This window comes from Empidonax traillii, unplaced genomic scaffold, assembly GCF_003031625.1.
Source record: "Empidonax traillii isolate 1590-97213 ecotype Southwest subspecies unplaced genomic scaffold, ASM303162v1 scaffold774:size298837, whole genome shotgun sequence".
Classification (NCBI taxonomy): domain Eukaryota; kingdom Metazoa; phylum Chordata; class Aves; order Passeriformes; family Tyrannidae; genus Empidonax; species Empidonax traillii.
The window spans coordinates 213,939-229,379 of NW_020955967.1; the positions used below are offsets into that span (position 1 = coordinate 213,939).

The window sequence follows — 15,441 nt, forward strand, 5'->3', positions numbered from 1 at the left end:
AAAAAAAAAAAAAACAAAAACAAAAACAAAACAAAACATTAAGAGGAAATTGAAGTCTTCCTGGGGGGACTGACTTCATTATATGTAAGAGAGACTATCTGAACAGAGAACAGCTTTTCAGGAATTTAGATGGGGGAGAGAAATCCTGAGAGTTTAATAAAAACTAAAATTAAAACCATTCTAAAACCTCTTCTCTGTGAAACTTATTTGGCTGTATTGTATAAGCATTATATTAAGCTAGAGAATGGTGTGAATTAGCAAAAAATTTAAACAAGTCAGACCACTATTATTTTTTTCTGTTAATTTTATGTTTATTACTAATTCCTATGAAATTAGAAGCAGTAAGAATGTTTGACAAAGCATATAAAGGGATATTTTGAGGTGACACTATTCCAGTCTTTAAAAAGACTGACCTGTGAAAAGCTCATCTAGCCTAAACTCATTTAAGAGCATTCTAAAAGAATTACTCATTTTGTACTGAAATATATAAGTATATAAGCTAAACTTAAAGAATCAAACCAAACCTGAATGTTAATTTTGCTACAGAAGGCCACAAAGCATTAAATGAACCAATCATCCTATAGGGACAGAAAAAGTGAGTTTCCAAGTGGTGAGTGTTTCACAAGCAAAGCCAGATTGAATCTGTAGGTACAGAGAGAGAAGTGCAGCAATGGCATTCTTCAAATTTCTCTATTTACCACCCTAACTAGAGCAAACAGTGCACCAGAAAATGGAAATGAATGGCTATGATTAGGGTTGTGGAAGAGAGCAAAGACACCTCAGGATATATTGGCTACTCTTTGCACCTTGCCTGCTTGCAAACAACCTGACACAACATGACCACACCTAACTTTCTAGGCTAGAATATGCTCCAATAGCACTTAAAAATACATTTCTGAGCATGTCGGGTCCAACTGTGGAAAGTTGTATCTTGAGTAACAGCTTCTTCACTGTACCATCAAACAGCACTGTGCAGGGCACCTGCAAAGAGGGCTCACACAGCTGAGGAACTCCGCTCTCAATAAAACTCCCAAACTAAAAGCAAAGTTCAATTTGCAAAGCTTGATTTTTTTTTTTTCTTAATAGTTTCCAGATCTGAAACATCTTGAGGAAAATAGTTCCATTCAGATACCTCCAGAGATGTGTGCACACATTACAGATCTGCTGCTCATGAGGTATTTAATACTGACCTAGAATTCATTTATTTAGGGGCTGTTCCATAATAATTTAAGCATGATACTGAAAGGTTAGACACAATTCAGTTGTCTTGCCTAACTAATTGGTTATCTTACTAAAAATATAATCCAAACCCAATCACTCATGAGGAAAGACAACAAGAAAGGAAAGCCCCACCCAAGACCCTGACCTTAAGGCCAAGAATTCTAGAGATATAGGGAGAATTTCTGTGTTTAAATTCCAAGTACATAAAGTTTCAAAGTCCTATCTCAACAAATCTGAGGCTGCAAACGAAACAAAAACTGCCATGGGGCTGATGGGCAACAGATTTAGCAAAGTATCAGGAAAATAGAATGCCTAAATTTGATTTAACTCCAGACATCCTATAAGTTAGAAAAGAAGGAAAAAACCAACAGAGCCACTTTCAGAAGCTCAGAACATGTAACTGAGCCATATTTTCCCAAAATCTTAGCCATGCAAAAAATTAGTTGCCCCTCGAAACATTAGCAGTAAATTACAATCTAAGCATTTAATTTTGAAATGTAGCCAGTTATTTTTGTAAATAACTAGAAATACCGTCTTTTTATAAATCTGGTTCCCAGTGGGTGTAGCATCAACTTACAAAACCTGAACATAGCTGAATTAGCAACAAAGGATAAAGGATTCCAAGGTTTTTTTGGCCCAAAGACCAAAAAAAAAATTATATTCTACTGGGAAACATCAGAAATTAATACATTTTTTTAGGCAGAATCAGATACTACGTTTTTGAGACATATATGTTAGCAAACAACAGAAGCACAGAAGACAAAATGTCCTTTGGCAAAATGTATTTGGGAAAAGGATCACACAACATTTTAGTTCTATGTCTACTATAATAGTAATTTGGAATAACTGAAATAATTTAATCAAGAAGAATTATATTGCATGGAAGACTGCTGACATTTCAAAGGCAAGCACAAAAAAACTACAGCTTGGTAGCCAAAATCCTCAAGTTCTTAATTACAGTGAAATACCAATAAACACTGTCAACCTCAGAAAAGATATTTTTCCTGAACGGTGCCAGAAAAATACTGCCTCCAAATGTAATATTGATAGCAAGCCTCAAAATGACTCAGAAAACACTTCCTTGTGACAGAGACTAACTCTGTGTGTATTTCCTGCCTTTGCTGGGAGCACTCAATGCACTGGTCCCCTGCCTGCTCCCTCCTTTCCCATAGGACCACGGACAACGGTAACACCCAGGAAGAAAGAATAGGGAGAGTGAGTGTCAGTTGTTCCAGGGGTTCCAGTGGACTTGAAATAAGCTTCTAAATGCTGAAGCTGTGTAAGGAGACCACACAAATGTTCATTATTAGAACATGGTATTACTGAAATTGATTTAAATCAAGAGTGATAAAGGGCTGCTTGTATATTTAATGAGTATGTTCAATTATAGCATATCATCATTTGAGAGCAATAAACCTACTAGTTGCAGGAAGTGAAATACCATTGGGTAGCTTGTTTGTGGCCATGGTGACAAAAACTCAAGTGGTTCTCTCTAAGGATTCAGAGCAAGAATGTGAATGGGCTGCTGCCACTCAGTACCCTGACCATAACTGCATCATGCATTACATGTTGTGCCCTACAAAATGAACATCATCTTACCCAACTGGCTACCAACAACATTAAAAAGAACATTCTTCAGTATTTACCTGACACCCCTAATCAACTGGTGACTAATTAAATTAGCAACGTTTACAGATATTAGTGCTAAGGCTAGTATTATCAGCAGGCAAAAGCTCCTTGGGTGAAGAAAGTTCTGTGCAAGAACCTAGAGAAACAGTGAGATTAATTATAACAGGTACTGACTGTTCTGCACGTATAGTCAGGGTGAATTCCACCTGCAGCGGACTGCTGACAGACAAGAACGTGATTGCCCATTGCATCTCCTGTTAAATTCAATTCCATGCAGAAAGTATAGAAAGGCTGAAAAGGTTCTAGAGGATTTTTCTTTTGTTCTTTACTTGTGGTTTAGAGTTTACAACGGCCAACTATGAGAATAATTCCTCCCAGTCTACAATGCAGAAATAGTAACTTTTCTCCAAGATACAGAATAGCAGATTTTATGAAAGATTCAGGAAGTTAGTTATCAGCTCACAACGGTTAGAAACTGAAAAATCTCTAATGAATAAAACTAACATTATTAGAAACTGAATAAAACTATCTTGAATAAAATTGATATTTCTTCTAACACTATTAGGATACGATCTCTGAAGCAGCTCTGAGGTGCAGGTATTCATTTGCCTTACTTGTCTCAGAAAATAATATATAAGCAAGACAAGTGAAGAAATTAAGCAAACACAAAATGACTGTGTTGTTATTTAAAAGGAATCTGGAGCACTGCTGAAAATTTTACTACTGGTTCTCTGGAAAAAAAAAAAGTCAAGATAGTTTTAAAAGAGGATACCAAAGAGTAAACAGGCACTTAGAAAAATAGGGTGCCAAGAGGTTTCGAATATGCTTTTCTGCCTATCTGGAAATGTAAGAGACTAAATCACAGAGATTGATTGCATCCATTTGCAATGTTGGTATGCCTGACCTCCATTTAATACACAATACTTCATATAAGAAGCCTGTATTAGCATTCCGGAGAAATTTGCAGAACCAGAATGAAGTATATGCAACCATTTTGACACTAAAAATCCTTCTCAAATACTAACACCACATATTTCTAATCACAAAGTAGTCTTCTCAAGGAGTTTGAGATTGCTACAGCAGAGTGTGAAGGCACATGTTAAAACATTTAATTACCCAGAAAAGCTCAGTACTATGAATGTAGTTGAAGTCTAACAAAAGGAATAAAAAATCCTAAACACATTACTTGAAAAGCACTTTTGTATATCACCTGTATCAGTCTCTTCACTAAAAGAAAAAGACCAAAATGACATCAGGTCAGTCACAGTTTTGTCTAGCTAAGTCTTCAAAGCCAGACATTTCATTGCATCTCTGAAATCTACCCTTCCTAAAAAATCAGCATCTCCAAAACAATGGTCTATTCCTTGCAGCCATCTTCTACAATTGCTCACTAAATGCTTCTGACTTCAAACCTGGGAATCAGTTTTGGGGAATTATTTTAAGCCTCCCTCAACACTAAAAATGAAGTTACCAGGAAAACACCAATATTATGGTACAAGGAATGCTGACTTGAAGCTTAAGGCCAGGAAAGAAAATATGAAATTGATTCATAAGGAAAAGTAAACAAACCAACCCCAAACCAGCTGTTGAAACATCCAACTTTTTTTCCTGATCACTTCTGTTGATTAGGAGGGTTGTAAAACAGTTCACTGCCTAAACCAGCTGTCAAGGTGTCAAGGTCTGAGTATTCCATAAGCAAAGCAAGGCTGCTACTTCATATTGCTTGGGAAGGGTGAAGAATTCTGCAATGATTTATCTGCACAACACCCAGGGGACAGACCTTCTCATCTCGTGACTGAAGCCACCTACCTTTTAATTTTTAATGCCTGACAGCAATCGTAATCGTTCAAACTGACAGACAGTTATATATTCCTGCATGAAATTCCATGACAAATGCTCCAGTTCTGCTGAATTATTCCAAAATTACTCTAGCTGCAGCTGTTTAATAGCACTGGGTAAACTGAGGAGATGGTGTGATGTTCTCAAAAACTGTGACACAAAACAAAGCCTGCAGAAAACAAAACGAGCTTCAGAGGTGACCTTGCCCAGCAGCGGAATTCTGGCAGGAAACAGAATACGGTCCCCAGAAAGCAAGGAGAAGCCCTGTTTACAGAAATATTTATTCATCATATAATGGATTCAATTCCACTTCTCCAAATACTGCCACGAACGGTAGTGACAGACTTACTGAGATATGAGGTGAACAAAATGACCACAAGCCTATCATTTATGATTTCAGCAAGAATCAATTTTACTGTGCTAACGGATTTATAATCCGTACATACATACACGGGCATCCATAAATCCTACAGAATTATGCATATGCTCCCCACATCAAGATCTATGGCATCATTTCCAGATCTAACAGTTGATGGTTACTAAGGAGGGAAGCACAAAGAGCTGAGGGCATGTTGCCAGAAAGAAATCACCATGAAAATCTTCAGCAGAGTTGAGTTAGCTGTATGTAGTTGGAAATATTATTGGAGGGAGATGGGGGCAAACCATATAATTTTATCATTAAGATATCGCAAGTTATGAGTTTTATTATAAAGCATAAAAATCTATTCCATGCAAAAATTAAAATTGTAAAAGGTGCTTTTTGTAAATTTGGGTAAGAAAACAACAAATGATCTCTAGGAAGATTGAGTGATCTAAAGTTGAAGAACAAGGAGTTACTGCAATTTTTCAGATCTAAAGAACTCTTTAATGAGACTGGATTAATACCGAAGATTTAAACCAAAAAAAGTCCTCACAGACCATGAAACTGAGAATCAACTCTTAAGCACTCATGATTTAAGAAATAAAGCTACTCAATCCACAGTCTTGCTTAGGAGGCAGATCATGCTCTGACACGTAAATATAACAAAAGCAAATGGTTAGAAGAGTGGTAAATCCCAAACTATTCAAAATATTTTGGTCTCTATGTGGAAAAAAACAGCAGGTGTATGAGACCAACTGGCTCTAGGAAGCATCAGATGATGTAAAAGGTGCTCATTAAGAACTAAAATGTTCCTATTAGAAAGAACTTACAAAATAGACAAAAACTTCAGCTTCTGTAAGAAAAATGTATTTTCCAATGCACTACACTGTTCTGAAATACAAAAGGACAAAAGGATTCTTTGAATGTGGAATGGCAAATTATTTAAGTGGTGCCTGAGACGCAGTAAGTTAATCAAGGACAAATGCACTAGGCACAGCATGCTTGTTGTAACTCCCCTCAAAAAATGCAAAATAACAATAGAATCGGGGTTTGTAGATACAAGACCACAAGAAAAACCTTAGGAAAACAGTAAGGGGAAGAAACAGTGCTGCAGACACTCTGGGAAATACATTCAAAATAACTCGAAAGGTTACAGAGCTTCAAGTGAAAAGCAGTCAACAGAATTGCAAATGAATGTCTATAACATGACAAAGGTTAAGGCACTTCAGACCCTGTGCAGGAAAGTCCTAGCTGAAATGAAGATTATGGTTTTGGTGTGAGCATAGAGATAAAATCTGTCCAAGTTATAGAGCCTGCTTCAGTTTAAAAATATAAAGAGCAGTAGTAACTCCCTGATCTTGTTATCGGATTAAGGAAGGGACTCTACTGAACAAGACTAGTACAGTTGTTCTTAGGATCTAAAAGAGCAAAATATATTAAAGTTATACAGATAGTGGAAAGTCATGAGTCATTTCTTAAAGTAGACTCAAGTGAGGGAAGGTTTATCCCAAAGAGTCACATACAACAAACACAGACTCCTACTGGGGAAAAAAAAAAAAAGATCACTTAGTGCAACAGCTTCTTAAAGCAAGCAAATGTGCAGTTAAAGGCATCTCTAAAACCCACAGTGTTTATAATCAACATGGACATTACTGTTATTAACAGGGAAGCAAAGCTATTTTTGATCTAGAGGAAAGGGAAAAAAAAAAGGACTGGCAAAAAGGAATGGCATTATGGTCAGGGTGATTTTTTGATTACCTAGAACACAAGAAAATGTTCTTATTTCCTCCTAGTTTTTAGAACATTCTTCACATCAGAAGCAAAACATGGTTTTAAAGTCAACATTTTTAACAGAATTTCACAGAAGGAGCAGAACGGAGCCTTACAGGGAAAAAAAGCTGCAGACTCTACCAAATGGATGCTGTTGACTCTGCAATAGAGTAGTAGCCACAAGAATGAAGGGTTATTGCTTAAGTTACAGCTCTACAATCGTCATTGAACCATAAACAAAAATATTTTAGGCTCAGTCATGCAAACACCCTGAACATTTTTCTTGGCTAACATTTTTTTTCCTCTTAGCTCCTACAATAATTCTCTGTAGAAGAATTTCTTACAAGCTATTCCTTATCTGAGTTGTACCTCAATTGCACAAGTTCACCAATTCCATGAGCTTGCATACCAAGCCTCTCTCCTGTTCTTCTCTCAAATGTTTTAGTTGTTTGTTGGTTTTTTTTTTTAAAATATATTTTGAAGTGAAAAGACTCAGTCCCCTTTGGCCAACTTTGAGTCTCATAAGCAAGGGTAAAAACCTCTGACTACTAAACAGACTCCAATAGCAAGTATTATCTTTAAATCTCATTCTGAAAGTGACGAATGAGAGGTGAAATATATTTTTTCATTAAAAAACTTGTCTTTCTAAATTAATAAAAACCTCCAATGTTTGTATGCACCTCATTTTATCTACCCCGAATGAATCACTTACTATTTTAAGTTGGTCATATTGGTATCTTTTGTACTGCAACAAGAGGGAAGGAGCTTCAACAGCTAATTCATCCCAAGGATCCTATCTGAAGATGCACCTTAGGAAAAGTCAGTGAAGTTTCTGGAGGTGCTCCTCTTTCCTCATTCTGGCTTAGATGGCATCCCAAAAGTCAACAAAATAAGTACCAAATGTCAGAGTGGGCAGGAGAAGACAAACTGAAAAGCCTTCTTGTGTTTCCTCTTTGGAGGGAGTCTTTGGGGTGTTTCATTCTCGAGCATAATAACATTTCCCAAGCTGCAAAAGCAGACAGTCCCTGCTGCAGTAGACTCAAGGCAGTGGACACAGAAAACTGTCAGTAATTTTGCATAAGCTCTTGTGACAAACCTGTAAACTGTATTTGTAAAAGGCAAGGGAAGCAGGCAGGAAAATACAGTCATTAGCTTGTGCATACAGGCATGCAAAAAAGGAAAAGCTGAATAAAAAGCACAAGATGAAAGGTAGCTTGTATCAGATAACACTGCTGCTTTTTTATTGCTGAGATAAATTACCTTTTCCCAGAGAAAAGCAATGCAGTAGATTTAATCCACCCTACAGAATCATTTAATAAAGTACTGTACAGGAAAGCTTTGTTTCAGGTGTAGTAGATCAGTATTAATTTGGAGGCTAAACAACTGATCACTGATCAACTGGAAGGGCTGTGAAGGGAGAGGAGAGACTGGAAGGTGGCCAAAATAGCAATCTTGGGACTGAGAAATAAGTAAATAAATAAATTCATTCAGACTGGCACACAATATGATGGTAAAGTGTGCTGCCAAAAAACTAACTGAAACTTGCAAAGGTTTTAAAGGAAATCACTGAATACAAACCCAAGCACTCCAGTGAAGGTCTAAAAGTTTTATGTCTTGGGCCCACTGGGGCCAAGTGGTTTTATTCCAGATGGAGACAGAAGAATTGTTCATATTGACACAGCAACAAAATGGACAATTTGGCCATGAATAAATGCTGGAAATTGGAGGAAAATCTTTCCTTAAAAGTAGCAGGCCTGCATAGCTGTGAAGGAGATCACAGGACAACAAATTCTCTTGGTATCCCCTTGATGTACCAAAGAATTAAGATTACATGTGTTGGTTTTGGCTGGGGTAGAGTGAATTTTTTTCCATAGTAGCTTGCATGGGGCTGTTTTGGCTTTGTGCTGGAAACACTGTTGATAATTCAGGGATGTTTTTGTTTTTGCTGAGCAGAGCTTACACGGAGCCAAGGCTCCATGTTAAACTTCACATTTGATATCACCATTCTGCCTCAGAGATTAAACTCTATCTTCATCTGTACTTCCAAGGCAGCCAGAACAGTACTCGTGTCATAGTAATATCTATCATCTCACAAAAATGTCTACATTTTATTTTGAAATCAGACAAATTCAGTTTTAGTTCCAAACAGAACTTTGTTACTATTCCTAAACTTAAGAGTTAAGATCTATCCCTATGTGAATTACAAGGTATTTCATAATCCTAGTCATAAGAAGTTATGGACAATGGTTTGCTCGAATTCCATCAGCACTACTAGAACAAAAAAAAACACAGACTCAAAACTTGTGATTCAGAGGAAGATACCTCCACTAGATCCTTGAGATAGTTAAAATACTTGTAGTCTTTGTCTCCACCCTTTTCCTTGTTTTTTTACTAGATCTTTAGATCTCAATAGCTGAAGATTTATGTGTGTGTTTACCCATATGTGAATATCATACTTTGGCATGAAAGCAAAACTGCAGATCAAACTTACTTATATCAACAGATACCTGCCATAAATAGTTGACTTAAATTTAACTGCTGCAGATTCTGGCAGGCAGTAAAACAGCAGAGTAGACTGATATTTAAAAACACAGTACAAAGTTTCCCTTCCAGTTCCAAAGTCGAAATACCTTAGGGTTTTATAAACAGTGTTTCTAAAGGTTTCATTTTGCTGCCATGCAGCAGTACACAAACCCTATCAACATGTAACAATCTATTTCAATCTAATCAACAGTGGCAGACATTAGGAATGGCAGAGAGGTTATCAGTATTAACGTTTCCACAGTCTTAATCAGACCAGAATACAGCCTCAAGCTCAACTACCTCTAAATTCGTAAAATGAGATAGGAAATGTTGGTTTAAACCCAGTGCCTTCACAGAGTGTATACAGACCACAGGACTGAACACTGTTTGCTCCAGTGGTCAGTCAAGGTTTCATACAGACCTGTGGCAGGAGAGACCTACCCTGATAAGACCTAAAACCTAATCAGAGAATGCAGACAATGCAAAGCCCTTAGGCATTCTATCAAGCTATCATGCAAGATCAACTGCTGGTGTCAGGGTGTTGTCTCAGTGTTAATTATGCTAAAACCATCCTGCTTCACCAGACTTTGAATCAGATAAGCTGATAGCTGGCCTGTAAATGTGTGACTAGCAGTCAGTCACTTCACACTATTAAAGTTTAGTCCCCTCTCACGCAGCCAAGTTCTTCTAATATAACCCTCTCAGGATCTATGCGTGGAGATTCCTCCCTTGGTTGGGAATCCTTGACGAACACTGAAGGGGAACAGGGAGGGGAACTCCAAGCTAGAGGCTTTTCCCTTTACCTCTAGTCCTGGAGAGGGAGCCCCTGGTGGTCTAGTTAAGGACGTGGCGCTGTCACCACCGAGGCCCCGGTTCGATTCCCAGTCAGGGCCACTCCCCGGGCAGATGGAGCTCGTTAGCCCTGTAAGGCAATCCATCTACGTCCTGAGGACCTCGCTGCCACCGTCTAAGCGTGCTTGGCCCCGGCAGATGAACCTCAGGATTAAAGGGTGGGCTCAGTTCCGCGCACACTGTGTCTCACCTAAAAAATCCAATGCACAGGCTGGAAGGTGTAAAGACCTTCCCCGGTTCTTTGTTCGCAAAGCCTGGCCACAAAAAAGTCCTGGAGGGGAGCGTGCTCTCCCCCTCCCTGCCACTACAAGGTCACCATGGTCCCCGTAGAGACCACAGGACATGAGCAATGAGGAGAGAGGCAGAGAGAGTTTATTGTTTTGGGTAGCAACTTAAATAGCTCTTCGGGGGATTACAAAGTGACCATTGGGAGTCCAGGAGGTCTTACAACCAACCAATGATAACAAAGGGTTAAAAACCAATAGGGAGACTTTCAGGTATCTCTCAGGACATTCCAAAGTAGAGATAAAGACTGAGAATCCTGGGAAGAAGAAGGTGAGTTTGCACAAGTTACAAAAGCCATCTTGGAAGTATGTTCACTTAAACAACATTAAAAACTTCTGCATCCTTTTATATATTGCACAACTGTCACAACAGACGCTCTCCAAGGATAGTCCTCAGGGTTGAAAGAGATCTCCCCATGAACGTTGGTATGGGTGAGTTACATCACATCTCTACTTAATAATTATCTTCTCTTTTGCTAGTTTAAATTGTTTCTATACTTGTTTCTATATAGTACACTATCCTACCTTATACTATACTAGTAGTTTTAGCTTTTGTATTGTGATTAAGATAATTGTGATTAAGATCTTTTGCCTGATCATTTGTAATAATAAACTATTCATTTTATATAAATATTGTCATTTTGCTAATTGTTTAAACCTGCAGGACACAGGTGGTTAAATCACACCTCTGTAATTCCTTGAATTTAAACCACTGACATAATACAAGGCTAAGACTGGATTCAGCTGCACCTCGATTCCTCTCTGAGAAGGGGTTTAGAAAGCAAGGGGATCCTTTCTGCACCTCGGGACTCAGTAGCAGGCCTTGTTTAATAAATTTTTTCTCAGCCTTCGACTCTTACCTGTGACAAGACCCTAGGGCAACATTTCCAGGGCATGACTGTCAATGCTGACTTACAGAAGCTTAGACCAAGGACTTGGCTGGAATGCTTTCCTACCCACTCCCCACCAAAACCTGAGACGGAGAGGGGACAGAGTATGTCCCAGTCACTTTGTGCTGTAGAACACGGGCACTGTCAGCATGATGCTCACTTAGAGCAGGAGCTGGGGAGCACCCCTGCACCCCACAACGAGCTGTAGCCTAACAAACTCAGTACCATGCAGGAACTCTGCACAGACCTGGGCAGTGCAAATGAACTGCAGAATCAGAGAATCATTTAGGTTCAAATGGACCAAGATCATCAACTCCATCCATAACTATCCTCAACATGAGATCATATATTCTCTTCCTGCAGTCTTCTGCCTCATTACTCTCCAAAGTGACCCTGTGAACACCAGCCTCCTGTCATGGGTTTAGTTTGGGCTAATTTCTTCTCACACAATTGCTATGAGTTGAGAGAAGGTTTATGCAGACAAAAGAGATCCGATATGGGGAGAATAATATTAGGATTTATTACTAGCAAGATAAAAACAAAAGAATTATATATAGAACAATTCTAATTAGGCAGAAATGCTATGTATTTACAGAAATACCCCTCCCCCCTTTTTATCAGTTCAGGAGGAGAAGCAGTCTCTTTTCCATTTCCAGAGCTAAAGGTCTTTTAAATAATTTTGCAGCACTTTGAAAGTTTCCTTTCTATTATCTTTAGGATGACAGCTCCGATTCATTGCAGCTGGAACTGTTTCTTTCTCTCTCTCTCTCTTCTGCGTCGACCTCAGGGCTGGGCTCACCCCCTCCTGAGCTAAGACCGGAGGCAGGGGGTTACCCAGGCCCTGTGTGGTCCTCCATGGACTGCAAGGGGACACTTGTCTTACCATGATCTTCACCAGAGGGTGACAGGGGATAATGTTTTTGAGTCCACCCCTGTTTCCTGTGAGGTTCCTCCCCCTGAGAGACAGTCCTTTATGGGCCTCTCTAGCCTGAGTCTACCTTCAGGTAACAGTTCTTCCATTCTCTGCTATCCTTCAGGGTCACAAATTCAGCTGCACTAGAATGGATCTCTCACTGGGATCGCAAAAACCCTACTCGGGCCGACTCACTCCAGCGTAGGTCTCTCTCTCCATGGGCCACAGGTCTCCAGCAGGGCTCTGTTTCATCTTAGGCCTCCCATGGAGTTATATCTTCTTCACGCACTCCTCTGCTTTGGCATGGGCTCCTTCATGAGCTGCAGAGGGGGGCCTCCACTCCCCAGCAGTCTTCCACAGGTGGCAGAGATTTTTAGTTTTCAGTCTTCTCTGCTGAAGGGAGAGAAAGAGAGACAGGGGGAAAAGGAGTCCCCCCTTTGGGCTTCTCTCTCCTCCAGCTGCCAGCTGTGACCTTGGAGGCTGCACTATCTCTGCCTGGAATTCATTTTGCGGCATGTCTTGTCCAGGTTCTTCTCTAAAGTGGTTTTTTTTCTCTACTCCGTTACAGGAGAGAAGGGGCCTGGCCCCCCCTCACCTGGGCCAGACTTGGCCCAGAGTGGGGGGCGCATACCTGGGCCCAACAGGGCTGGCTGCTACACTGGCTCTTCCATTTTCTTCTGCACCACAGGCTTCTCTTCCATTTTCTTAAATATATAATTGGCAGAGGCATTACTAAGACTTTTAATTGGCTTTGCTTTGGAAATTCACCTGGAAAAAAAACATTTTCAGCCCCAGGGGATGCTGGTTGGCAAACCCATGACACCTCCTCCTCAAAAATGTTAACCCAGTATATGTGTAGAGCAGGTCCATTCAGTGACCTGAGCAAAGCAGCTGTTTTGTAACATAACTGCATATGATCACGCAACCACAGTGTAATAATGCATGTCGCAAAAACACAGAGTGTAAAATAAAGAAAATGAAGGCTGCAAAGACAACTTCACTTCTGGTATTATCCAACTTCTAAAAGCTCAACTCCACACCTTAAACAGTGCTTTTACAGAGCCCTGTTGTTAGTTGGCTGGGGGTCTGTCTTCTTGTTCAGGGAAAGGAAAGGGGTAAAATGGAGGAACAGCATAAATAAGCCTGAGAAAGCAGACACTCCACTGTATGATGCTGGAGAGATCCATTTGGCTGTCAACAGCTCGTATGTAAACAGGACTACACAACTAAAAAATTAAGTTCCAGCTTTAAATACTCATTGTATTATGATATTACTGTTGGATAGCTCACTTTATCTCAGATGTGTCTGATGTCGTCCAGCTGAAGACACAGATTCAGTGATCTTATGCTCTTTTCTTGCATACTGCAATGCAGAAAATTAAAGCTCTTCCTTTTCTTATAAATTACCTCAACATATGTTCTACAACTAAACCTTCGTCTTTGTTTTAACACATAGTAAATGTACTGCTCCTCTTTATGCATATTTTCTCTTTCCTGTTACCTCCAGTTTGCATGCTTCCTATTTCTGCTCCCACTCTCTCTTTCATTTTTGTTTCTATTTCTCTGCTATTTCCATGTATGCTACTAGTCTGTAATTTTATTTTCAGTAATTCTATATTCTGCCTGCAATAATTTCTCTTCAGTAACACTTCACCTTTTTATTAGGCATGAAGAATGCATTTCACTGCCCCAGGTTACTTCTATAATCTTACTGAGGAGGTCATGGCACAGCTCTCTCCTAGTGAAGTGTCACCTTGCAATCAGCTGGCACATGAAAGATTCAGCTGTGATAGAATGGTTGAGGTCACATCTGAGGGCTGCAACCTACCTGCATTTTACCTGTCAGCTGAAAAAGTTACAGCCAACCAATAAAATAAAGCCATCAAAACCAAAAAGCCCTCATGTTATTTGATGCCTGTTCATTCCAGATCGTATAAATACAGGTGAAAATGAAAGGTACATGTTTGTTTTTTCTGCTCCTATTGAATAACATAAAGCAGTGGATTCTTTGGTTTGACTGCAAAGTCATTTGAGATGCCACATGCTTGATGTCCCTTGACACAGGCAAGCATTGCAACCAAAACCAATTTTATGTCTCCCTGTCTTAAATAGACAGACAGGTTTAGGTACACTACATATATTACTGTTGAAGCAAGGCAACAGAACAGAACTCAGTGTCTGCTCCTAATGTCTTTAAACACTATTGGTTTCAAGAAAGATGGGCTCAGCTTTTACAAGATAATCTAAACTATACTTTCTTATATTGCTTCCCTTGGTAGTTGTCAGAGCACTTCCAGAAGTCATGAAAAATTAATGTAAGGATGAAAATGTTCAGATTTTCTCATCAAAATATCAGCAAATAAGATCAAACCAGGCAAGTCTGTTTCAAACTCTTCTCACTGTTCTGTTTCTTTAGCCCCTTCCCTGCAATGTCACTTTACTCTTGTTCCCATGAAGACAGTTCTGCCCCAGACATATTTGAACTTATTAAGAAAGAGCTCAAACAACATTTCTGTCTTTTGTGGAAGTAAAATAAAACAAATTTTAGTCAAATGTAAGGTACTAGACATTTGTTTAGACTGACAGAGCTAGGATTTAGATTTCTGAGTTCATGAAGCCAAGTTCTATATTCCAGGGATGTACAGACTTGCCAGAAAATTTTTTAAGAGCAGTTTAACTGCCCAACCACTGAAACCATGGAAGTCCTGGGAGCTCCACAGATAATTTCTTTTTAGTAGTAGTAGTAAGTATAAACTATGAAAGGCCAAAGATTCACTTATGTAACTAACAGGAACCATCTATGGAACGATGCAGTTACACCCCTGTGGCCAGTACAGGAATTTTCCAATATAGGATATCCTCTTTTTTAATATTATGAAAAAGTAATTGGAGACTACTAACCATTTTAGGTAGTTTCAGATTTGCTTAGCAGAACTGAAGATATTTTGAGATATTTGACCACTGTCCAATAGTCTTTAAAGGGGAAGTAGACATAAATTATGCACCTGCTTCTCTTTATATGAGTTTGCCTTTCATCTGCTGAGAGCAGGTGTGGTGAGGCCACTGCAACAAAGTGGAAATCTGCTACCTTGTTAGTTACAAGTCTCCAAACATTGTTACTTGCATTGAGAACTCCGGTAAAAGTCTTCCATAATTTAA

At 39.2% G+C, this 15,441-nt stretch overlaps 1 protein-coding gene across 1 annotated transcript in view; it reads right to left on the reverse strand.

Moving 5' to 3' along the window:
* The window catches only part of LOC114066560 (catenin alpha-3-like), a 173,674-nt gene that overhangs the window by 98,888 nt on the left and 59,345 nt on the right, over positions 1-15,441 (reverse strand). The window lies entirely within an intron of this gene.